General features: G+C 37.5%; 1 protein-coding gene across 3 annotated transcripts in view; it reads left to right on the top strand.

Annotated features, from left to right (window-relative positions):
* col8a2 (collagen, type VIII, alpha 2) overlaps positions 1 to 25,308 on the top strand; it is a 90,580-nt gene that overhangs the window by 39,749 nt on the left and 25,523 nt on the right. Inside the window, exon 1 of one of the 3 annotated variants that reach the window (XM_043217355.1) lies at positions 4,215 to 4,875. The exons of 1 other annotated variant lie outside the window; for it this stretch is intronic. The gene's annotated coding sequence lies outside the window, so the exon portion shown is untranslated. Of the gene's footprint in view, positions 1 to 4,214; positions 4,881 to 25,308 lie in introns of those variants that run through there. One more of the 3 variants, XM_043217354.1, reaches the window with a different exon arrangement.

Raw genomic sequence — 25,308 nt, 5'->3', positions numbered from 1 at the left:
AGATGAAGTAACAAACTGGTTGAAATTTGTATAATGTTATGAAGGATGCTTAAGAAGGATGTGTTCCATGTGGCAACTGAATAACCTTGAAATATGTTGTGATTATTCATATAATGAGGTTTGGGCCATACAAATTACATGAGTTTTACCAAAGGCGAATGTCAATTATGCCTAGTGGGATTTTTTTATTGAAAGATACAGGATAAATAATTTAAACGGGATGATAGTGAGACAAAATCCTGAAGAGATTCTTGGCAGATTGAAGTCTTTCTGACATTTTAGTGTTCGTTGGCCGTTACATTTAATTTGCATCAGTTTAAATGACGAATCTTGGAATTGATTTCCCTTGATACGCATTTATAGTTCAGTGGTTGACTAGCGCCTCTAGTGGTGTGGTGGTGTGTGCTTTTTTCCTCTGGTTTCTCTCTCCCAATAGCTCTGCTGAGAGGTAATGGGCTGTGAAAGTGCTTGGTTCCACCCAAAACATATTAACATACAAGGACACAGTGAGACCTTCAGTAAAACACACACAGGCCCACACATGAGCACCGATTCAACAAACTGGAGCCTTGGGTGGGGTGTCAACCGTCGCAGGTGTCACAGCTTACTTTCAGCCTCTGGCAGACGTGTAAAGCAAAACAGCTTTTCTGATGCAATTCCGTGGCATTCAGATTTGTGATGGCTGTTTATTTTTATATACTTCGCTTACAGAGCATAACAGGGTGAAAGAGAGGGGGAAACTCTTATTACCAGGAGAGTTTCCATGGGGCGATTTCACCTTGTAAAGGCAGGGGTGGAGGTGATGAGGTCAGTTGCTTTGTGAATGAGCTCCAGTGGCAGGCTCTCCAGATCACTTCACTGAGATGCGTAAAAATACACCCTGACACCTGGGTGTGAATGGCAGCCTACAACTCAAAACCACACATATAGGATACTATTGATGACATCACAAGAAGACGCCCGGAAAACTCATCCATTCCTCCATAAAGTCTGTGACGACTATAAGGGCCTTTTCAATGCAAGTAAGAATTTCCAATTTCACATTTGTTGACACCGATGATGTCGTATGATTAATGAGCCCATATTATGATTCAGGGTATTCAAAATTGGATAAGCTTTTTTTCCTTTAAAGGTTTTTCTTACACAGATCTGTTATTCTGTTAAAGCTGCTGTTGAGCAGTTTTCAGCACAATTTCAGCTTGGGAAAATATTTTACTTGGCAACTTGAAAATTGTACATTCAATATAAAAGATGCCAATTAAGTGATAAAATTGTATTCATTTATGACTTTTTCAGGTCTGAAATATCACACTAATAATTAAGATATCTCATATAGCATTTTTTTTTCTCCCAAGACAGTGGGAATCCAAACGTTGATGATGAATGTTATTATTCCTAATTATTATTATTGTAATATCTAGATTTTTTTTTTTGTTGTTTTGGCTTGTTTTTTATTTACTTATTTATTTATTTCTATCATTTTAAGGCACTTTGAGGCCTCATTTAAAGTTTTCTGAGGCCCCCTAGTGGGCCCAGGCCCTTTGGTTAAAAATCACTCTTTACATGGGATAGATAGTTCACCCTTAAATCAATTATATGCTTGCAAAGTCTGTTGTCAAACATGACCTCTCTGCATCAGGATCATTCTATCAGATCCCAAAATCAAACCACAAATCATGTAAATATATACTCACAATGTACTGTAATACCAAAACCTCTATCTCTACATCAAACTCTTAGTTGGCCAAACAGTGATCCATCTTTTATGAATAGTTAACTTTTGCATGAATAGCAAAGAGACTGTAGTGTACTTGTATCGTATAAAAACTGTTGAGAAATTAAAAATATATAAATGTAGTATTTTGTGATGATGACAAAATCAGGAACTGTCTCTATGAGACTAATAGTTTCATAGGTACACCATCAGTCATAGAAAGAGCAAAACATTTCTGTGGACATCAAGACCAGAAGTGGTTCGTTGAAGGATCTTTGACTGCTTACTTCAGTTAATGGCATGATCATGAGCTAAGATTAGTAAGATTATTATGTTTGGGAGCAAAACCGAGGTCTGTTTTCCCTTTGCGAAGCACTTTTCATACTCATTTCAATATCTGATAATCTTTGAGTGACTCTCATTGAGAAAATTGCTTGGATAGATCAAACGAACCAGCAAAGAACACGAAAAGCCATTGCTATTAAAGTTTGTGGCTAATGATGGTCTTCAAAGCCCCCAACCCACTGAGGAGAGCAGTCATTACAAAAATATGCTTGTCCTCATAGGAAACAGTTCACCTGGTCATGAAAACTAAGAGCTTAGTCTCGCCTCACTCTTTTTAATCACGCATACGCAGAGGTAGCCAACAACATCTTTCAAGAACACAATAGGTTATATTTATCCAGCACTAGTAAAGGTTTGAATTCACACGAGAGCGCTAAATCCACTCTTAAAGGAGTATTTGGGTTCAGTACGAGTTGACAGCATTTTTGCCATGAGGTTGATTACCACAAAGCAATAATTTATGAAAAAAGAGAGAGAAGAAAAGTTGTGGTTATGGCGAGGTGCAAACAATGAAAGCAAATGAGGCCAATTTCTGCAGAATTTAAAAGAAAGGTGTACTTTGAGAGGTTCATAACTATTATACCGTTGTTATTAATGTATGTATTACTTAAGCTGTAAAATAGTTTTACTAATTTTTATTATTGTTTTTATTCATGGCAACAACGCTGTGTTAGATAATATATACAATATCAAATAAAAATACAAGGTGACTAATTCAAACGAATTCATTTGATTTGTGAAAAGATTGTACGTATTTTAAGAGGTGGCAAAATCGTAGGAATTCAGTTTGTGAAAAATCGTGCATATTTTTACGAGGCAGCAAATTCGTAGGACCTTGTATAAAGGAACACACGTAACCTTGCCCCAAAAGTTTACTGTCACAGAAATCTTGCAGAATTGTGAGTGAAGTAATATGAATTTGTTCAAATTAGTCACATTGTAAAATACATATGAATTGGCCGTGAGATAGTACTGGAATTCGCATATAATTTCAAGTCTTAAGCAAACGCAAATGTGTTTTTTCGAACATTGGGTCCAACTTTTAAAGCCTGCCACACGAACGCAGTGGATGTAAACAGGTCAGTAATTAGCCACGTGCCTCTTTATTGTCTGTTCCATTACTTGCTCAACACACAAACTCTAGCATCTGATAACGCACCTAATATCCAGCCATGTCAGGGGCTGCATGGATGGAAAGTATCCAGTGGCTAGTCTTAGCCATAGCTCCCTCCGAGCACAATGCCCCACTTGTTGCTCTGTCTCCTCTGGCATGATCCAAAGCCATATCAGGCCCTTCCAGGGGCTTCAAATCCTCCATTTTTCAGTGCGCACTCAATCTAATCTTAGGGTTTATGACTGGATATTACGATAAAGTTGGCGTTGCAAATTATCTACAGATCGTATATGTTGCACAGTGGCTAATTGAAACTGAATGAGTTCACTGTTATCAAAAAAAGCACATCAGATGAGGAGCAAGGCACCGCGATGATGGTTAATTTAGGTCTAGATAAGATATTCTGTAGCAGTGCTTGTTCTTACACACTCTTCGCACAATTATGCAAGATAATCGAGGGATTTTTATTCCTGGAGAATTCGAATCGGGTAATAGGGGCCATTAACTGTGCTAATGCATATCTCCGATTGTATCCTCAAAACGCTGCTTTACACATTCTGAATTAAGCATTTGTACATATTATCGCAGCAATTCATCCGGGAAAGGTTCCACTTGAGAACTGTTGCTAAGTGGTTCGCAGTCTAGATCAGTCAGCCAAGAAATTTAATCTCATCTCATAAAACTGATTGGTTTAATTGACTGAGAGTCTGGCAAGATTACACAAAAACAGACTTCCACTGTGCTTGCTCCTGCATACGTGCTTATAATTCTGTGCTGGAACATTTGGGATGGCAAGTTCGAGCCGTTTTGTTAAAGAATGCTTCAGCCGGGGTGAAATCGATGCACTGTGAGCTGCGCCAGCACAGTCTGAATTTTCCAAAAGGTGTTTTCTGGGAAAGATTTGTCTGTTTGTATGAGTGCAAGCATTTGTTTGCAGATGTTTATGTTGGAGGTGGGAAAACAAGGGCTTAAATGGTTACCGGGAAAAGAGGAGGGGTGCAAATCCATCCCTTTACTCCACCTACCCCACCCCATCCTCTATACTGCTTCCTTATTCTGCCCGGCCACGGACACTTGCCTTTTGTATGGAGGGAGAAACAATCCACTCTCTCTGTTTGGAAAAAAATACTTGCAAGAGAAGAGACTGGGAGCTTCCAGGTGCTTTGCTCCCAGTTAAAAGCCCTGTAAGGAGGTCCTCTTCTTGCCTGGAGTCAGGAGAGCCACTGCCTCGTGAAGTTGAGCACCCTGCCTCTCACATTCTCCCTCTCCCTCTCTCTCTTTCTTTCTCTCTCCCTCCTACTTTCCACCCTGTGAGAGTGCACAGAGATTCAGAAGGTGCGTCTGAAATCTACTTGTATCCAGGCTGGAGACAGCACCACAAGGACTTTTTCCCCCTTTGCTGCGACAAGCACGTGGACTTAATTTTCAGCAGAGACAGAAATAAGAATAAGAAGCAGACTGGCACCTGCCACTGAGAAGCAGAACTTTCTCTAGAGTTGTGTTCGTCCTTTCTGCGCGTATGTAAACAATATTTGACTGCGACCAAGTGCCAAGACATTCCCGAGACTTCCCTGTCTGCTGGGATCCCGTCACATCTTCTTAAGTTATTTCTCCAGAGATGACTGTCTGAAGAAGGAACGCAGAAAAGAGCCACCTGACCTGCAGAAGTTACCTGCCTGAGTAATTGAGGTGAAGCAGAAAGGTGAGGTAAGTTCATATCTGAATCTTTCATTTTCCTTCCCCTCCGGGTGCAGGCATATGTCATCTGAAAATGTTTTTCATATCCCGTTGCTTCACAGCAATTGAATCCAAATGCAAGACAGGGAGAGAGAGAGAGAGAGAGAGAGAGAGAGAGAGAGGAGGAAAAACAGTCGGGTTCACATCTCAATCATGAGACCAACATAATTCTCAGCGCACTGCTACACACAAGGCAGATTAACAGAATGTTTTAGTGCTCTACCCCCATTAATCTCTGCAAAATATGTGGCGCATTTTTCTAAACAGAGCCATGTGGCTACCACTGCATTCATGCTGATGCTGCTTGTGTGTGGTTGTGGTTTGCGTGTGCTTGTGGCTGGATAGGTTGCGTGGTTCAGGTAGTGTGGTGGGTCTCACAGCTGTTTTGGAGTTGGAGAGGGAGAGAGTTATATAACTGCAGCAGTCTCGCTCTCACTGACACCTGGGACTGTTTGGTCTGTACTCTGTTGCGCACCAGTGCCACTCACTTAAATGTAGCTCCGCCCACAGTGTTCTGTAGTCCATGCCCACTTTTTAGCTCCTGAAAGCATTTCATTTTAACCTGCCAGACATAGTCCACTTTAGAGGTTTAATTGTCACATTAAATCTGCTCTTTTGAAGTCAACATGAAACAAAAACGGGCATTATTGTTGTTGTTGTTCTTGTACTGAAAGTGCTTTGACCTGTCAGACGTTTCAGAGGTTTAAATCACATTAAATACTTTATTTCTTCTAAAGTCAACATGAAACCAAAATGAATCACGTATATTTTTATTATTATTTATTATATGACATAAATGCACCCTATATGATTATTCTTATTCTTATTTGTATTATTCTTATTATCAGTGTAGGTATAGTTCACATCAGAGGATAAAACAAAATGGACCCTATTCATCATTAGTAATAGTAATAATAATTGCCATTTATTAGGAGCCAGTCGGTTTTTAATGGACATCTTTAATTTTTCTCTTTAAATAGTCTAATAGTCTCCAAATTCCATGTTGACTTGAATGGAAACATCCAGTGCTGTTTTTTTCAACTACTGATGTATCTTCGTCAGCTGTAGCTTCTCACCTCAGCGACTTTTATACATGATGTTTTGTCATAATATGTCAAAAAAGGTCTAAAAGAGGTTTTCCACACATAATCAACTACTGCACATGGCATGAGCTCCGTTCAGCAGTCTTAATTTCAGACGGAGAGCGAGAGAGGACTGTGAGAGAGAAGGGAATGTGCTTTCATAATACATTCTTCACCAAGAGCACTGGGGAATAGTATTCAATAATACTTTTTTCTCGTCTGAGTAGCAGGGCCCAGCTTCTACAGAACTGAAACAGACCCAGTCTGGAAAAGACGGCATGCTCTCCTCTAAAAACATTTGGCGCCTCAACATGATGGCTTTCAGGAGAAGCGGTTGAGGTCTGACTGCGAACCTGTGCGTCAGTGCCGCTAGGGCTACCACATTACACAAGCGTCCGACGTGATCTGAACCCCTGAGCGGAAAAGAGAGGTTAGAGAAAACGTGTCCAAGACACTCCACAGATAAAGGGCCCGTCATCCTCACACACTTCTGATTCCTCCATCTGGAAATGGTCCAAGGCTTCTGCTGTAGATGGGATGCTGTCTTCTGCGGTTAGTTCAGAGGACGGGAAAGTCAGCTGTGAAGTATGATGTGATTTTATGATGAATGTGCCTCATCTGGTCCTGTTATCAGGAGATGCAGCAGACAGCGTCCCACCTTTCTGACTGCAATTACAGCGATAGCTTCAATCCGCCAAACACCTCACTCCTTCTCGCACATACTTTGACCCTTCTCCCCACATGCACATTTCGCTTGGGTAAAGCCAAGGAGATCTGTTATACCTTGTGAAAGCTATTTCTTTGCAGTTTATTTGTCAATTCGAAATCTGACATTTTGCACATGGGACCGTAGACATCTTTCTGCCAATCACCTGAGCTGTAAATGTCATGTGAGTAATCTCTCCTGGAGCTGCAGGAAAATGACATCATGACTAGTCCGTTTCAAGATTTTAAAGGGACAGTTCACCAAAAAATGAACATTCTGTCATTTAATAATCCTCGTGTCATTCCAAGCCTGTAAGTTTCAGTTTTAAACAATGTACGTTTAAGTATTTTTATGTGCTTTTCTGATTTTATTAGTTTTGTTTTAAACATATCTGTTTAGTTTTCGTTTATTTTTATTTACTTCACAATATTTAAAAAAAAAAAATGTAGTTATGGCATCTACCAGCCGGGGCTAACAGGGCCGTGCTAACTAATTTTTGACTGCTTGGGCAAAGTACACAAAAGAAAATACTTTGGCAGTGTGAAGCCATAATGGCGAGTCAATGCTGTAACCATGGATGCCCACCTTTGGGATGGTCCAATAACTCTGCTGACTGCTTTTTATGATGTCAGTTGGCTCTGTCAGGCTGGACCTGATAAAATGCATTTCTTTCTTTATTACATTACATAACTCCAACCTCCGTTGATGGACGCTTTTATGTATGGACCATTCATAATTGGTGCACGCTTATTGGTTGTGCCGATCAGTAAGCCTTTGTCCATGTCCATCCATCTGCCTTGTTAATTCTGGGGCAATTTTCAGTCACTGAATCTTGTTTATAAGGTCCATCGCAGACACTGAGAACCATATTTCCCTGTGCTTTGGATCCCTTTAACTGAAGGTGGATGTAAATGTGTGCCCTGGAGAAGCCATATCTGAGAAATAAAAAGAAGCAAAGTTTATCCAAACCATTATAGATGTCTCTTTTCATTCGGCTTGTAATGGCTTGCTGCAGATTCAATTCCCATTTGAGTTTTTATTTTTTTACTGTGCAACGGAGGAAAATGATACAAAATCCATTACACATGCTCAATCAGTGAGAGAGACTAGACAGAGAATCTGGCCCACTGCAGACTCAGAAGCATATGGGAAATGTTGGACACACCAATAGGTTGAACTTTTACTTCGGGTTTATGAGAGGCGATGTCTTGTATTATGGCCAGCAAACCCTCACCAAAGGTGAAGGAATATGTATGTGTAGGACAGAATTGAGTGTCAAACTTATAAAGTATGTGGACTGTCATATGGAGAATTTTATTTATTTATTTTACTTTTTCTTTTTCTTTTTTTTTTTTATAAACTTACTCTTGCTAGTTTGCCAAATGAGAAATGTGGACACATTTTTTTTATATAGTGCCACTAGAGGGCAGAGTTTCTGACCTTGACTATGCAAACCCCGGTACATGGGAATGTGAAGAACACACACATGCTCAGAATAGCAATATTGTACCTTAAACATACACTGGTAGCACTTCATAATAAGGATCTTTATTTTATTAGTGATAGCTTCTGTCTCTTTTGTTTTATATGTTTTGACTCTGCCTGAAATATTGAGGCGATATGTCACCACAATTTCTTTTCAGAATTTATTTGTCATTCCAAATGCATTGTTTTTTAATCTTATTATTTTTCTATTATTCTTTTATTCTATCATTATTATTTAGAACATTTTAAAAAAAAAGAGAGGTGGTTTTTAATGATTTTCCGTACAATGAAAGTCATACAGCCAAAGCTGTTTTGGTTATAAACTATTTTTCTAAATAGTTTCTTTTGGGCTCTACAGAAGAAAGTCATACGGGTTTAGAATGGCACAAAGGTTGTTTTAAGAATGTGTAGATATTTTTACTGGAAACTAAAACAAAAAAACACTCACATTAATAGGATTTGTTTGCACTTTATATATTAACTTTAATGCATTATGAACAACGGTGCATTGTTAGTTCATGATACATAATGCATCATTGAAAGTTGTGAAAAGTGAAATCGATTTGTCTATATTTTCCCTGCTTTGTTTGGCCTACGACCATGTCATACTCTCTTATTTTGAGCTCGTTAATGTTGGCAGAAAGGTTCTCCTCATCAACCGTGTGGTAACCTTCATACCTCCTTTATTTGGTGTACACTTTAAACAGGAAATGAAGGAGAATACCACTCATGCTCCGGGAAAGGCATATGCCTGACTGTGTTACGTTCCAGGAACTCACGCCCCCATCTCTCACCATTACCATTAGTTTCTAGATGTTTTTCGCTCACCAAGAGAGAGGAAAAACAGTCCTGTTCAATGGTGCTACGAGGCATTCCTTTGAGGAGCTGTGCTTTTCCCCAAAGTCTGTGTGATGGGGCTCGGCAGGCTTCGTTCCTTCCGCCCGTTCTCCACTTAAGGTATGACGGACAAAAGAAAAACAGCGAATGAGGAATTACCCTCAAAGCTGTAGGAAACAGCACTTTGGCATAAGCCGACTCTGCAATCAGCAACGTGCTTAGCCTGCGTCGCCGATTAGACGAGGGTGCGTGCCTTTGTGAGGGAGTGTGTGAACATCTCAGACCTTAACGAAAAATGCCGCCGGTCGCTTAATCAAACATCCTGTTGCATGAGGCTTCGTTCCAGTGGGTTGTTCGCGGATTGGTCTGGACAGGAAAAGAGGTGCAAACACATCCAGGAAAGGGGAGGTTATCTGTGAAGGCCAATGGGTTTATTCTGTGGGCGCTAGGGTGTGAAGATGTCAACTGGTTTGATTGATTGAGTGGAAAGGTGCACTGCCCTGAACAGATGTGTCTGTTTTGTTATTCTCAGTAGGACACAATTGAACACATGCTTGCGGAAATTAACAGCTTTAATTTAAGTCTGATGAATGCGGAAAAGATCTGGGCTTAGATTCAGGGCTGATTTAAAATATCATAAATCACGTAAAACTATGTGAATGCACTGAAAAAAATTCTTAATCAGTATTCTTTGTCAAAAAAATTATAAAAGCTAATTATACTTAAAGTATATGTGTGTGTGTATGTATGTATATGTATATGTATATATACTTTACGTATAAGTATTTCATATTTCATTAAGTTCATTAACATGTGAATATTATATATATATATATATATATATATATATATATATAAAGATGAAGTAAATATTTTATATTTAAGTTCATTTAAATGAATATATAACACATTTAAACTGATGTATGCTTAAGTCAAAACTACTAAGCAAATAAAAACAATATTAAGCAAATGTCAGATATTTTTATTGAAAAACAAGGTATAATTAAACCAGTTTGCAGCCCATGCATTGTGTTTGTTCTCCACAATAAAAAATCAAAAAAGAACAATAATAACCAACATCTCTCCGTTCAACCTTTGTTACTTCAGTTATTCTTTTGGCTTCCCAATAATCTTGCAGTTTTACTAAATTTCCCTTCGGGGATCAATAAAGTTGCTATCTATCTTTCTATCTATCTATCTTGTCTTCCTAGTCTTTCATTTTCACATTCCCTTCTTCGCTGCATTCCCTCATTTGCTCTCCCCTGGCTCTTGAAAATGCACTGGACGTGGATAAGTTTTTCCGTTCCGTTGGCAATAGAAGGAAATGGGGAAGCTTGGCAAGCGGCTGTTATTATTTTTCCTTTTGCACAGTATCAGCTCTTTCAGCAGCCTCTCTGTCATTCAGACCCAGCAAACGTCTCCACGATCACAATCTGAAGCTGTCTTATCAGCATCACGCTTCCAGACGGGACTGAGAGCTAGACGGTCGAGGCATTTTCACACCAAAACATTACAACTGTTAATTGCAGACAACATTGTAAACAGAAACAGCATAATTTTATGGAACTATTTTCATCTAATTGGTTGTATTGTTTGTGTAATGGTGGCCAGCAAATGATTACCATGGTTCTTCAAGATTTTAGAAGTATTTGAATGAAACACTAACGAAAGAGTCTTAAGAAGAAAGATCTGAAGCATGATTTGGCTCTTTCTGTTTTTTGGGGGGGTTTTTTACTGTAGATTTATGTTTGATCCTTACTTTTACCCCCCTTTTTTATGACTCATTACTCATACTACAGTTTATTTGATGTTTGTGATGAAACAGTGGTTCATGGTTTGGCACACTGAAATCCAAAATGCCTTTGGTCAAATTCTGTGACTCAAAATATTATTTGTACACAAGGAAGGGAAGAGAAATCCCAGAAGCTCCACAGAGGACTTCACAAAATAATTGAGTTTTACCAAATAAGACATTTAGTATTTCTTTGGGTTTCTGTTTTAATTTAGCAGCCAAAATAGCATAGTTTTGCGTTGTGTTTTGCAGAATAAAATCTTTATTTGTGTGCATGGTGTTCCTAAATCTTGCAGTGCATTTCCAAGGAAACTTTAGAAAACATTGACAGAATATCAAAATAAGAGCTGAATCCAGCTGGAGGCACTTATGGCCTTGTTTGGTTTAGTTCTACCTGCACAAGGGAACCCAACTGAATCGTAATGGGACATCAGTTGATGGGCTTTGAGGTTCAGAGGGACTTGATTTCTTTTAATTGGACGCTGGTTGATTTTACCGGCTTTCTCATTACTCTCTTGTTCGGCATCTGGGAGCCAAACTGATGAGGGACTCCAAGCCTACAGGAAAGACGCAGAACAGTGCCAGTTCCTCTCTGGGTCAAATCCTTAAAATAAAACTCCAGTTATAACTTCGTCTTTGTCCTCCCAGGCCAAGATTTTTTACCCTCTTTTCTCACATTAAGGGAAGGGTTGATGGATGATCTGCAACAGCAGAGATGGGAATAGGGCTTTAGAGGTTATTTACTTCAGCTTAAGTCTTGGATAATATTTCTTTACATGTGTTCCCAGTTTTTTCCTCCGACAACTTCTTAGGGGAATTGAGAACACTGCCGACAACAGTTCCAGTTGTTACCCTTGCACTTTTAAGTAAGATTCTTCCAGAAGTACGTTAGTAACATTACCCATACTCATCTTCATCCAGTTTCCATCAGATCATTGTTATTTTAGGAATGATTTGTCATAGTGATTGTGTCTTTTCTGTGATATAGCTATATAAAGACCACAAAAGAACAGTTTCAAAGTGAAACGTCCAGTGAGTGGCACAAAAAACGCAATTTTGGTACGTGACCCTGGCACTTGTTACGTTGATGTATGCGCATATTGCTGTGTTTGTATTACGTTTCACTTCAGGTACGTATTCTGGTGTTTCATTAAAATGAATCACTAAAATTAATGCTCTGTCTTAAACATCCTCTACACCAAACATAAATGCAAAAGTGATTATGCTGTGCTATTTTAACTTCCTTTTGCAGATTTTAATTGCAATGCCGTATCGTTTGAGCTACCAAACAAACCTATTGAGATAGAAATATGCATATAATTTGCATATAAAGCTGATGTGACACTAATGTTCAAATATATCAGTTTTCAAATGTCACAGCATGTCAAAATTGGTTTACACAAATCACAAAAATTTTGCTTTATTAATAGAAACTGAGGAATAACAGTTGTGGGAGTTTTACTGCCTCCAGTGTTCATTTCAACTGGAAACAGCCATTCGTACATTTTTGGAGTTTCGCAGAAATGTAGGTAGAGGAACATACTTCCAATGAGCCTATAGAGGTTGCATTTTGGAGCTGGGAAGAACTTTTATTTAGTTATTACTTATTTAGAAATTAATACTTTTATTCAGTAAGGATGCAGTTGACGCAATGCGAAAGTAAATACATTTATAATGTTACAAAAGATATAATAAATGCTATTATTTTAAACCTTCTTTTTGTTAATCCTAAATAAAATGTTAAAAAATGGAACTAATTTATTATACAAATATTATAAAGTAGCGCAATGGTTTTCAATATTTAATAATATGAAATGTTTCCTGAGCAGCAAATCAGCATATTAGAATGATGTAAAGAATACTGAAGAAATTTTGACGTCACAGGAATAGATTACATTTTAAAATATATTTGCATGGAGAACATCAATTTTAAATTGTAATAATTTACAACAATGCTGTTTTAACAGTAGTTAAAAACACAAAAAAGAAGGATAGATAGACACATCCACAAATTAGACAAATTTCCCCTTCCCTTCTCTTCTGATGCCCAGTATACTGCTGCAACTCCGGGCAGTTTGGTGTGACAGAATGAAGGAGGAACTCGACAAGCTGGCCAAAGATGAGAGTGCTCAAATGGGCCGTGCACCATCCAACTCCCAAGCACAACAGAGCGCTTGTGTTCTCCCTTAACCACAGCAAGGAAGAGATTCATGTTAGCATGGAGAACTGGCTGCTGATGCAGCGAGCTTGACCTTTCACATATGCTAGCACTTGCTGAAGAAAGATGGAACATGTTGACTATAAATAAGTTAGTCGCTATGTTCATTCAACGATCTCTTTTAAAAAAAAAAAGTTTCAAAAAATCGAAACTCATCCAAAATGTAATTTCTGGGCTGTTTATTTGAAGACTGATATTGCTTCAAACGGTTTGATGCTATATTCAGTTTCTTCATTTATTTGCTTTGCGTTTAATGAGACTTACAACTGATTAAACGCTCTGTCCATGTTCTCTCTTTTCCTTTCGTTGAGATTTATCCATTAAAACTCTCGTTTTTTGCTGCATGGCTAATGCAAACCAGAGCGTTCTGGCCTGCCAATAAGCGACACTGTCGTACCTGATCCAAGTGTGGCTCGCCAGCACTTCCTGCATGGTCAGTGTTTTTTTTTTTTTTTTATCCTTTATAGAAGTGTAAGGAAAAAACTTTCCCATGTGTTATGCGTGATATTCATCTTCAAGTGGCTTGATGCCTGTGCAATAATTTAGCTGGAGTGGTTTTAGTGCTTTGATCAGCAAGAGGTTTTAAAAGGTTTGTACAGAAACGTACAGGCTCACTAGTTTCGCCTCTAGCTGGAGATTTTTGCCTGATTAAGGAGACCGTCCCACCTGCAACCTTTGTTTCCTGCAATTTGTTTGTCTCGTCTCAGAATGTCCCGTGCCTTGCACCGGTTGTGCAATCAAGATCAGTGTGCTGTTTGTCTAAATCTCAAAGGCCCACTTTCTTTCCTTCGTGTAAAAAGGTACACTGTATCCCATTACCCAGGCTAAAGCTGATGAAAATGTAGAGCGTCTCAGAGACACGCCATCCCCATTCACATCCCTATTTACCTCCCTTTTGGAAGCTTCTGTTCGATCAGAATTTGATTAAACAGATTTTGACTTGATTACCGGCAGCATACACCTATAGAAGTTTGTTTCTGCAAAAATACATAAAGGTTATTGTGAGGTATTTTAAATAATAAAACAACATTGTGAGATTCAGCAAGGGTGCACTTAATTGTAATGTTACAATGATACCTATTTTAAATAAATGCTACTCTTTTTTTTTTAAATCTTCCATTCATCAGATAATCCTGAAAAATATTCCGTAAAAATATTAAGCTGAACAACTGTTTTTTTTAAACGTTAAATAGAATACATTTCCAAAAACACACACAAAATGCATGTGTGTATATATATTTGTGTAAGTGTATATGTATTTTATGCTAGTTCAAGTCAATAAATAAATGGTACTAAAACTGCCAGTTTTAGGTGTCAGCAAGACCCTATTTTATTAAACAATCCATTGAATCATTTTGATTAGACATTTTGTTTAAAACGGCTGTTTCATTTAGAAAAGAAACGAGTGCCTTTGTCAATGTGAATACTATCCATCTTAAACCCTGTGTGATATTAGAAGTTTTGAATGCTATTTAGATAATAAGTCGGTGGATTATATTACTCTGATACTGAGACAGACTGCTATACATGCCTCATATTTTTACCATTTCTAGTGTTTATGTAAAGTGAGAGACCATGTGTTCCAAATAATTACAACAAGAGGATTTCTTCTGAACTTCCTGTCTGAGCCACATGTCTGGAAAAGCTGCTAACTCATGCCTGCTCAGATGAAGGTCATCCTCAGCTTATAAAGTGAGCTTGTGATGCTCATTCTACTCTGACAATCACATAAATCTAAGTAATGCCATGCGAGAGGAAGTTCAAACGCCTTTCTGAATATTCAAAATAATTTATATAAGTATAATAAGTATATAAGTATAAGTCCTTTTCATTTTGTGCATTGTGTGTCTCTTTACTTGGTAATTAGATTGGATAACTAATCCTGACATCCCGATGTCATCATCATAACCTTGTTGAATTGATGAAAAATTAAACCAGGGGCGTCTTGAGTTCAAAGCAGCCTGTAATACAAAGCCATGACAAGACAAAGGGCGACCTGTTCTTGTTCTCCTGCTCTGAAATACAGATCTTCCAAACCAGGCTCTTCCAGTCCTGTCCTCTCACTTGAATACTGTCCTTTTTGAAAATGACCCAACTCTAAAGACAATGCATGATTTCCTTTGGTCCAAACATAGTTATCCCTGTCACAGATTTATTTTCCTGGCATAGCTAGAAAGAGTCAAACTATTAAGCTTGTTTGAGTGGAACTCAAGTCTCTATGAACATGATCCAGCCTTCATAACGTTACAAAGACTCCCTATGGGGGTTTCTATCTGATCGCCCAGGCGAAACAATACAGAGCGTGACCCCTGCAGGACTAACCCACCTGCTTTAACCAAATGTAGGTGAACCTGGAGAAAGAAAACCTACAGGATCGGAGTTCTGCCAGTGCACTGTGGATCATGGACACGTGTGATCGGGTCCAAGTAGCAACTGCTAATCCGTTTACATTCAGCCGAGACTCGGTAAGAGGATATTAAATCTGGAGGGTATTGTGTGGCGGTTCTTAAGCAACCCGAAAACACTTCCTACATCCCATCATGCTCTGCAGAATAGAGTGCCACCCTATGCTTGGGCAACGCATTTGGCAGCTCATATGAGTGTGTGGGTTTAACAGTAATTGAATTAGGAATGTTTCTGTTTGCAAATAGCTGCATTGGTCACACCGTCCCACAGAATCATAGCATAAATCTCTCTATTAGGTATTTATGGAATCCAGATGAGTCTGCAGAGGAATGTTTTAATTTAGCCTCATTATTGATATTGCAGTGATGTACCAAAGCTGGAAAACACATTTACATTTACCATTTAGCAGTACCATAAAGAAAAGCACAAACATACACAAAATATTTGATACCATTTATATTAGGTGGCCTTAACTGCTATGTATTTACATTTAAATTAATAATTTATTACAACGCTCTTATTACGTACATACATGTTTGTACATTGTACATTTGTAAAAAAAAAAAATACCAATATGAGGTAACATCTGTAATTAATTTATGTAATTGCATTTAGAATTACACTGTTGACCCATCACTTACACTTTAACCCACCCTTAAACCTACCCATATACCACTAAACCTGACCCTAACCTTACTCGCATGTAAACTCAATAGCAGCAAAAGTGTTTTGCAATACAATATAAACACAATAAATGCATTGCACTTGTTTTTTGAAAGTACAAGTGTACAATGTGTCCATATATTTTTGCATATTATCAGCTGTATAATATCATCATCCACAGAAGAGGTTTGCAGACATTGAGATGACCTGACAGAGACAAAATGCTCTTTGTGAAATCCACTCTCCCTTCCAAAAACTCGATCAGATGATTCACTAAAAAAAAAAGAAAATTGGTTACGTGCCTTACTGCTGACTAAATTGTTTTGAATCCCATCAGACAAAACAGTACCTCTGCTGTCCTTCAACTGAAATACTGCTGCACAAAAATGATCATCAACTGGACTGCAAATGTTCTTCTGCGGTATTGATGACCGTCTTGTGTCCTCTTAGGGCCATACTGATGTAGTTCAGCAACCCAAACAAAGACATGTGTTTCTGAAAAATGTAGCAATTTAAGTCACCCTTCCACAAACTGCACACATAACTACAGTCCTTGAGACAAAATAAGGCTCAGGCGAATTTGATTCACATACACAGGAAGTTGGGAATGGTTTAATTTACAAACAAAGTGGATCTCAGTGGATCTCATTTTCATTTGGGATTGAGACCCACAGGCCTTCAAAGGGAATCCATGAAAAATTCAAAATGAGACCAAATAAGAGACTAAACTGTTCTTTAACGCCATATCATTTATTTGTTCATTAAGTGAGAAGTCTATTCGTGTTATCCTTGCTATTGTGTCCGTCTTACTAACTACTTCTATTGCATATTTTATAAAAGCTGCTTGGGAACAGTTTTTTTGTTTGTTTGTTGTTGTTTTTTTAACTGAATGGAACATTTTTCCGTTATATTCAGATGATGGATAGGTAAAAGCTAACATTAAGTAACTTAACTCAATAGGAAGTACATATTTTCCCCAGAAAAAAAAACGTTTGCTTATAATTATATTGGATTATATATATAATATATATATATATATATATATATATATATATATATATATATATATATATATATATAATTATCATATATAATATTTATATATCTCATGTTGTTTTGCACAGTATAAATAGGTCTTATATATAGCTGGTTTTATATTTTAGGCAGTGGGTTCCTAACAAGATCATCATACTGGGGGGTCCTTGGCATTAACAAGTTTGAAAACCCTTTGCTAGTGAACTAGGCAACTTGATGAGGCTGTTAGAGTACATTTATAGTGAATTATTCATCTTTAGGGGAGATATGGGGGATGAGAGTGATTTTGGCATTTAGCATGGAAATAGATCCTGAACCATGGTGCCCACAGACACTAGTACAATCGTCTCTCGCCTGCCTTTCTCTCACTTTCCCATCACAGACTCTCACACAAATCATTAAAATAGCATTTTAAGCACTAGTTAAGTCATTCCAGCAGAAACCACAGTCTCCTTATTAGGCAGCCTGCGATTCAGCGAACGGCACCCGGCACAAGAAAAAGATTTTGGAAAAGCAAAGAAAGAGTTAGACTCTGTTTGTTTTCTTGTCTGTCCTTTGTGTCTATTTCCTGTCGGTTTTGCGAAGGCGTTGGATGTCGTTGTCTAGATTTAGGGATTTAGTCTGCGTAGGAGGGTGTGAAAAGTTCATAGTTTCCCCATTCTTAAAAATGCAGTCTTTATTGGCTTTTTTCCCTCAGGGAACACTAATATGCTGTATCACTAACATCATTTTTTTCCCATTTTTGAAGCATTTTTCTTGCAGAGACGATAAAACTGCATGGAGGAGTCTTGTCTAGACCAGGCGAGTTTTTCAAGTGGGGTTCATCTGCTTGATTCACGGCCTCAAAGTCTCCTCCAAACCCAGCAACAACACACACTTGTAGAGCCGAACATTCCAGCACTATTATTTTTGCATTATATTCCTATTGCTTGAAAGACAGAGGCAGTTATCTGCTCCATTAGCTCCACACGCCATACAAATCAGCCTACTATTCCTGAGGTTTCATCACATTTTGCAGTGTTTATACATTAACAGGTAACTCATTTTGTATTGATAACACACTTCATCTTTGTCTATCATATCCTTTTTTTCTGGACCACCTCAAGGCCCTGATATACTCATGATGGAATTATTTTATGCTGTTTGCTTGAAAGTGGAAAAAAAAACAATTTGGAAATCTGAACAGCAGGAAAGTGTTATAACTAATATCCTGACATCTGAAGCTAGATTGCTTTTTATTAAAGGGTTAGTTCACCCAAAAATTCTGTCATTAATTACTCACCCTCATGTCGTTCCAAACCCATAAGACCTTTTTTCATCTACAGGACACAAATTATAATATTTTTGATGAAATCCCGCTTAGATAGCAAAGCAGCTAAAACGTTCCTAACACCAGAAAGGTATGAAAAGGACATCATTAAAAGTTCATATCCATTATTCATATAACCACCAGATGTCACATATTTTAATTGTTTCTCATCTATGCAGGATCGGAAAGCGCTCAGGTTTTATCAAAATAATATAATTTGTTATAATTCTGAAGATGAATAAAAGTCTTGTGGGTTTAGTCAAAAACATGTTAATTTGTGTTATAAATATGAACGTCTTATGGGTGACTAATTAATAAAAGAATTTTTACTATCCCTTTAAACATAAAACAGTGTCAGGGCCACTTTCAGTTAGAAATACACCTTTAATTTCTCCTGTAAAGCAGCTTTTCATGCCTGTTCATGTTTTTTATCACGATTGACCTTGACGGCCTGAATACAAGCAATGAACTAGAGATGATTTCCACATCAAAGACGACAGAGTCCCAGTGTACACCTACCTATTACGTACTTGACCACAGATCAATGGTAGATCGTAGGCGTTTACCCGCTGGAGCACATTTTTCCAGAAAGTTTACTTTGGCAAGCTGTTTTGAACTCCTGAAACAAACAAACTTCGTTTTCTTCAAAATAATGTCACGCCAGTTCTTCAATTTTGCATGATCTAGCGTAACCATCCTGTTAACCTTAAACTAATATAGTCTTTAGGGTGTTTATAGGATACTCATGTCATTCCAAACCTGTAATACTTTCTGTCTTTGGAGAAAAACAAAAATATAAAAAAAGAATAACTTGGTGTGTTTTATTTTCCATACAATGAAAGTCAATGGCATCCAAAACACATATATGCAGTAGAAATCAAATGCTTTTCTAGAAATATCTATTACTTGGCTTCAAAATGTGCTATGGTGTTTTGTAGCTATTGTCTTCAATGAGGTGTCACCCTAACATCTGCCCCGTAGATTAGCGCACACACGCAGCAGTCTGCTTTACTTTGATATATTATGTCTAAGCATGGAGGCTCCTTAGTCTGCATCTCAATAGTAGGTTTGTCGAGCTCCAGGGTGTCTATGGATACATGCCCAGTCTGAAAAGATCTACAAAGCCAGACGAGAGGACCAAAGAACCCTTGTCTTGTCCAAAAAAGGGGCATGAGTCCAACAGGGATTAAAACGGCATTCCTCTGCCACCCCACAGAAGCCACAAAATGGTGGTTGCATGGAGAGAATTGGAATGCCTCGTCCATGACTTGACTATTGGCTTTGCTTAAAAGACCGAACATGGCAGTCTCTAAAAAATTGCTTATAACCATTAAGCCCTCCGTGATTGGAGCCATTTCAGTTCATATGATCTTTCATGAGCTTTAGAGCAGGGAATGGTGTTATTTAGTGTGATATTTTTATCTTCAGGCCGCAGATTGTTAAAACAGGAAGAGGAATATTAGACGGCTGTGCTTAGATTTATAATTCATTTGCCTACTGACAAGCCTTTTTACCCTTGTGCTATTTGAAAGCAGGCCTTTGTGGTGTAAAAAGCTATTTTCTGCCATGATGTTCATTTGAAGCAAATGGTCGATTTGCTATAAAACTGCTAATTTGTCAGATGCTGTTTCATTTCATTAATTCTTCTCCCATCTGCATGTAAAAATGGATTGCGCCATATTCAGTGGCAAGGAGTGGTTTTCTCATAGCTTTTTCCCTCAGTGGCTGTGGTCCATTGATTTTAGCCCCCTTTCCCTAAACCTAAGTAAACACATTCTTTTCCAAACCATACTAAAGAGCAGAGTTCTTGGTCAGCAACTCGTGAATGATTAGAGAAAGGGCTGTTTGGGTAATTTGCATGTACTTTACTTTGTGTCACGAAGAGCTCGTTTACAGGCTGTGGCATTGACTTCAGCCAATTAATTATCCTTGGACTCAATGGAGCGGCACGTTCTCACCTTCTGCTTTGTTTCATGCATTTGAATCCACGAGACATGCATAGCACTGTACAAAACACTGTATTTTTCTTTTCTCAGTTAGTACATACATTCATACCATTGCCAAATGTTCTTATGTTCTGCATGTCATTTCAGCTTTTTGTCTACAGATGGGGATGTTAAAGGAACAGTTCACTTGTAATTATACCATCATTTACTCACATTGATTTACATGATCGCAACTTTTCTCAAATTTCTTCTATAATTGTTTGTCACATTTCTTAAAATACAGAAGAATTTGTATATAAATACTGATTGTTTCCGTTCTGCGTTGATACACTTGTAACACTTGAAACTTTGCTACTACATGTCAACTAGCAGTCATTACTAGCAGTACTAGTCGACTGTCTGCTTAATAACTTCTAACTCTTAATTGTAATGGGTCCACAACATGCTAACTATAAGAAACTTTACAAGTACATGCCAACTTCTTCTACTAACCCTAAACCTAAAGTTACAGTATACTCCTAGAGTTAGTAGACCTGTAGTTGCAAATTAATAAAAAATTAGCTGACGTGGGGTTCACATGTTACAAAGTCACTTACAGTAAGTAGAATGTCTAAAGTGGACTATCAAAATAAAGTGTAACCAATAAATCTGTTATTATAAATATTGTAAATGCAGCCTAGCTTTTAAAAATCTTATAAGCCCAGTACTTTTGAATGGTAGTCTAAGCGTTAGTATATTTTTGATATATATTGCATTAATGCTAGTGTTAATGTTTTATATGTGCAAGCATGAATGATGAATGCGAACCGACTGAATTCAGTTTCACAGAGGCTGTTTGGGAAGGTTATGTGTGGTCTTTTTTCACCTCCATGTTTCAGTCCACATCAAGGACTTTTCTATAGCTGTTGTGCTGCATTGATAAACAATGGGTCGTCTATTTAATGGAGCTCCAGCAGTGCCCACCCAGACTTCTAAAGGAATGTGCCACCGTTCATAACAGATGCCAGAGACCCCAGCGGCGCAGTATTCAGTATTGCAAACCAGAATTCAAGTATCCAAGTGAATAGTTTCGAAAAGTGATCATTCAGAATAATTGTCCTGAAACGTAGCAGAAACTTATCTAACCGTTTATGGCTCACTAATCAAAGCTACAAAGTAAAGCCCCTGATATGGTGGCGACAATGGACTTTCTCAGCGGTATTCCCCTCTGTAGGCACCTGCTGTCAGGGTGAGCATGACGGTGACCCCAGTGCTGGTCCTCAGATAGGGCAAATACACTGAATGAAAAGAGAAAGAAAACGAAGGAATGTGTGCAAGGAATTTTAACAGAGTCCCCCCTTTGTTGCATCTCTGAGACTAATGGCCACTCCTTACAAAGCAACCATCTGAGTAAAGTGTCCAATCAGAAAAGAAAAGCAAGAAAGCCAATGATTGAGAGAAGGTCTGCACCACGGCTCATACCAAGATGCAGGCGTGTAGTTTGGCAGGGACCAAGGATTTCCATTAAATAGCAGGTTTCAGGAACAAGATAATTGTTCTAGCAGAACTGACCCCCTCTCACCTATTCCTCATCCCGTCTTTCTCCTCAACTCTTTCACTCTACTCTCTTTTTCAGCCCATATGTGGTCTGTTTTTTCTCGTCTAAATCAGAGAGCTGCAAGAGAGGTCATTTTCACACCTTAATGAATGAATACCACAGACTTTGCAGCGTAACGTGACATTCGCTGTTCTTAAAAAGTCATTTGAAGTGTATTTATCGTAATATTCCTGTATATTTATATATTAAACCATTTTCATGAGCACGTGACGCAGATTGCCTCAAAGAAACCTGTTTGCATCAGTTTGACTACTTTTACAATTAAGGTGCTGAAAATATTTAGTTTCAGATGGATAGTCTTTGATATGGGATATTGGTGTATCCTCACTCCATGGTTATACATCAATAAATGCTCATTAACTGTTGTTTTTAAAGTGTCCGTCAAAATGAGTCAGCTTACTTGTGAGGTTGTAATAGACTTGGCTCATCATTCCAGAGTACAAAAATGACTCCTTCGCCAATATGAAAAGTGTCCGAAATTTTCAGTCTATAATAAAACCAGCAATGATGTGCAGTTTTTGTGTTTTCATAACCATACCATACCAGTATTGCGTGTTCATATGTTTTGAAACATTATTTTTGAAACAACAGGGAAAAAAATAGTGCTCATGTTTTTTATATTTATATATATATATATATATATATATATATATATATATAATATATTGTTGGTCATTGTTTAGTACAATTGGTCTATAAACTGGTGTCGAAAGGTAGAAAAGATTCATAAACTGGATGCTAAATGATTAATTTTAGGAGCCAGTGCTTCCTAGTCTTTTGATTAGTCTGGAACCCTGCTAACTAGTCATAGCAAGCACAAAAGTTGCAATTCCTGTGGGCCTGGACTAGTTTAAGCAAGATGTTTTGCCAGATTTGCCTCTATACCTGAACATGCTATTACTTGGTTCCAATCGCAGAGGCCTTTCTTTAGCTTACATTGGAATGGATCTTGTCATCTATGATGAAAACAGGCCGTGCCTCGGAAACCATTAAACCAGTGATACACAGTCTTCCCAGGACCTTTTGAAGTGAATAAGGCTGATCATAATCTCATTAATAGTGACTGGCCTGCACATTCTAGGGCAGTCTGCCTCCACTCGGAGTTGCACAACAACTATCATTCATCCCTCCCCTGAGAGGCGCGCTTTGGCTGGAGCTTTTATTTGGGTGGAAACGTGTCTTTGGCATTTTATCTTCTGGCCTATCAATTGTTGCTCTTCAGTGATAGGAGCTCAAATTATTGTTAGGCTCCCCAGACTGCGGGTGAAGGGAGGAAGATGTAAGGAAGAGGAAGGAGGTTGTTGAAGGGAATTTAAGAGGAGCTGAACTGTGTAAGACTGAGCGGTTTTTGACACGAGGAGTGAAGGCTTGATTTGTTTTTAATTGGCTGTGCGGTGTCGGCATTGAGTAACGGCGGCGCGTTTATAGCCTCATTATTTTAAAGCTCCTGTCTAGATGAAGTGAAAACCAAATGGAGCTGTTCTGTGTGAGAGGAGGAATCCAGACCACTTTACCCGGTATAAAACAGTGGCTGACACCACAAGTGCTAAGGAAAGGTGTCATTAAGCCATTAGTGTCAGAGAACAGCCAAGCAGAATCTAGTATTTGGAACAGATGTTTTTAAAACATTTTAGTACTGATCATGGGTCAGTGACAAATAAGAATGCCCCAAATCAAGTAAAAAAAGTAATAGCATATTTTCCATGTGCACATCAGTATTTTCAATGTAAAATAAATAAAAAAAAAAGTAATGATTTAGTTATTCTGAAGCATTTTCATAATGTAAGTTTTTATATTAGAAACCTGATTCATCTTATTTCATAATAATAATATTTTAGACAGTTGTGTCACCCTCACATCTCTTTCGAGAATATCAATATGAATTTTAATTCAAAAATGTTATTCAAAAATTAATTTCACATGAATGCAGAAACATGGATGACATGATATGAAACAGTAATGCTTAAATATTTTCATAACATACATTTGACATTTTAGCACATTATTTTATTCTAATTTATTTTATACAGTTGTATCACCCTGGCATTTTTTTCTTTATTCTCCCTCCAAAATATTACAATGAATATAAAAATTAAAGATGTAAATTTAAGTAATTGAGAGTATTTTTTTTATTTTTACTATACCCCCAAAAATAATTAGAATGGAAAAAAAAATACATGCTCATTATCGATGTTCTAAATAGTACTTTATAAATATTTTCAGAATATGTTGTTGAAGATTTTTAATTAACTATTTTGTATCACCTTGATATTTCTTTACTCTAAATAATATAGACTTAAATAATAATAAGCAGGCTTGTCACAGAAAATGTGTATTCAAATTGTTGAAATCATTTATTGATCGTTTATTGTTTGTTGAAAAGTTTATTTTTTAAAATATGTTCAACACATTATTTTATTATTATTATTATTATTATTATTATTATTATTATTTATTATATTTTATTTTAAGAACTACCTTTATTTGGTTTACAAATGATTAAACTGTTAAATTAAAAAGATTTCTCATTTATGTGTGTGGTCGTCCTTCATACTTCATCCTGTTTTTAACAGTGTTTCTAAGGAGAAGAACCTCCTCAGTGCTAGACGACCTGCTGGCCTCTATAAGTGCTTTGTATAATTAGTCCCATTTCCCAGGTCGGCTTATGTCAACAAGTGTATCCAGTGGGTGGTGTGCTGTTGTGATGGTCTGATGCTGACAGGTGTTTTATTCACTGAGGGCTGCGGAGTGATATATATATATCTACAGCAGAGGCCAGGCCCAATAATGTGTAAAAAATGAGCTCCTCTCCAGCACTCAAAATGTTATAGGTCACATTCCTCTGACCGTCACAAGCTCGTAAAACTCACAGTTATCAGAAGTGTTTCCAGAGAATACAGTATGAGGGAAAATACACTTGCATAAATAGACCGCATATGTAAGAAACACGCTATAAAGGAACTTACTTTGCGGTTATTTTGCAAGTGGTATAATGCTATGTGGATCCATTAACTTCTTAAGACCAAAGAAAATATTTTAGGAAAAAATAGGTTGCTTGGTGTCTTTACATAGTTTTTGCGTATTCTTTTTAATGCTCTAAACAGTTTTTTAAATTATATTTCCTCCATAATTTATCTTATGTTCACGTTTGAGGACATCAGGACTCTATAAACAGGTTTTCTCATAAACTAAACCACATTTGCTATTTGTGTTTTGGGGGCAACATATTGTGAAAAATGGGGGAATAATGGAAGTAATTAAGTAGATTTTCATAATAATATATAATATTTCATAGAATACTGAAATATAATTATTTTCCCCC

Source organism: Puntigrus tetrazona, chromosome 19 (assembly GCF_018831695.1).
Source record: "Puntigrus tetrazona isolate hp1 chromosome 19, ASM1883169v1, whole genome shotgun sequence".
NCBI classification, from domain to species: domain Eukaryota; kingdom Metazoa; phylum Chordata; class Actinopteri; order Cypriniformes; family Cyprinidae; genus Puntigrus; species Puntigrus tetrazona.
The sequence above is the reverse complement of the archived record's forward strand: the minus strand, read 5'-3'. Positions and strand labels throughout refer to the sequence as shown.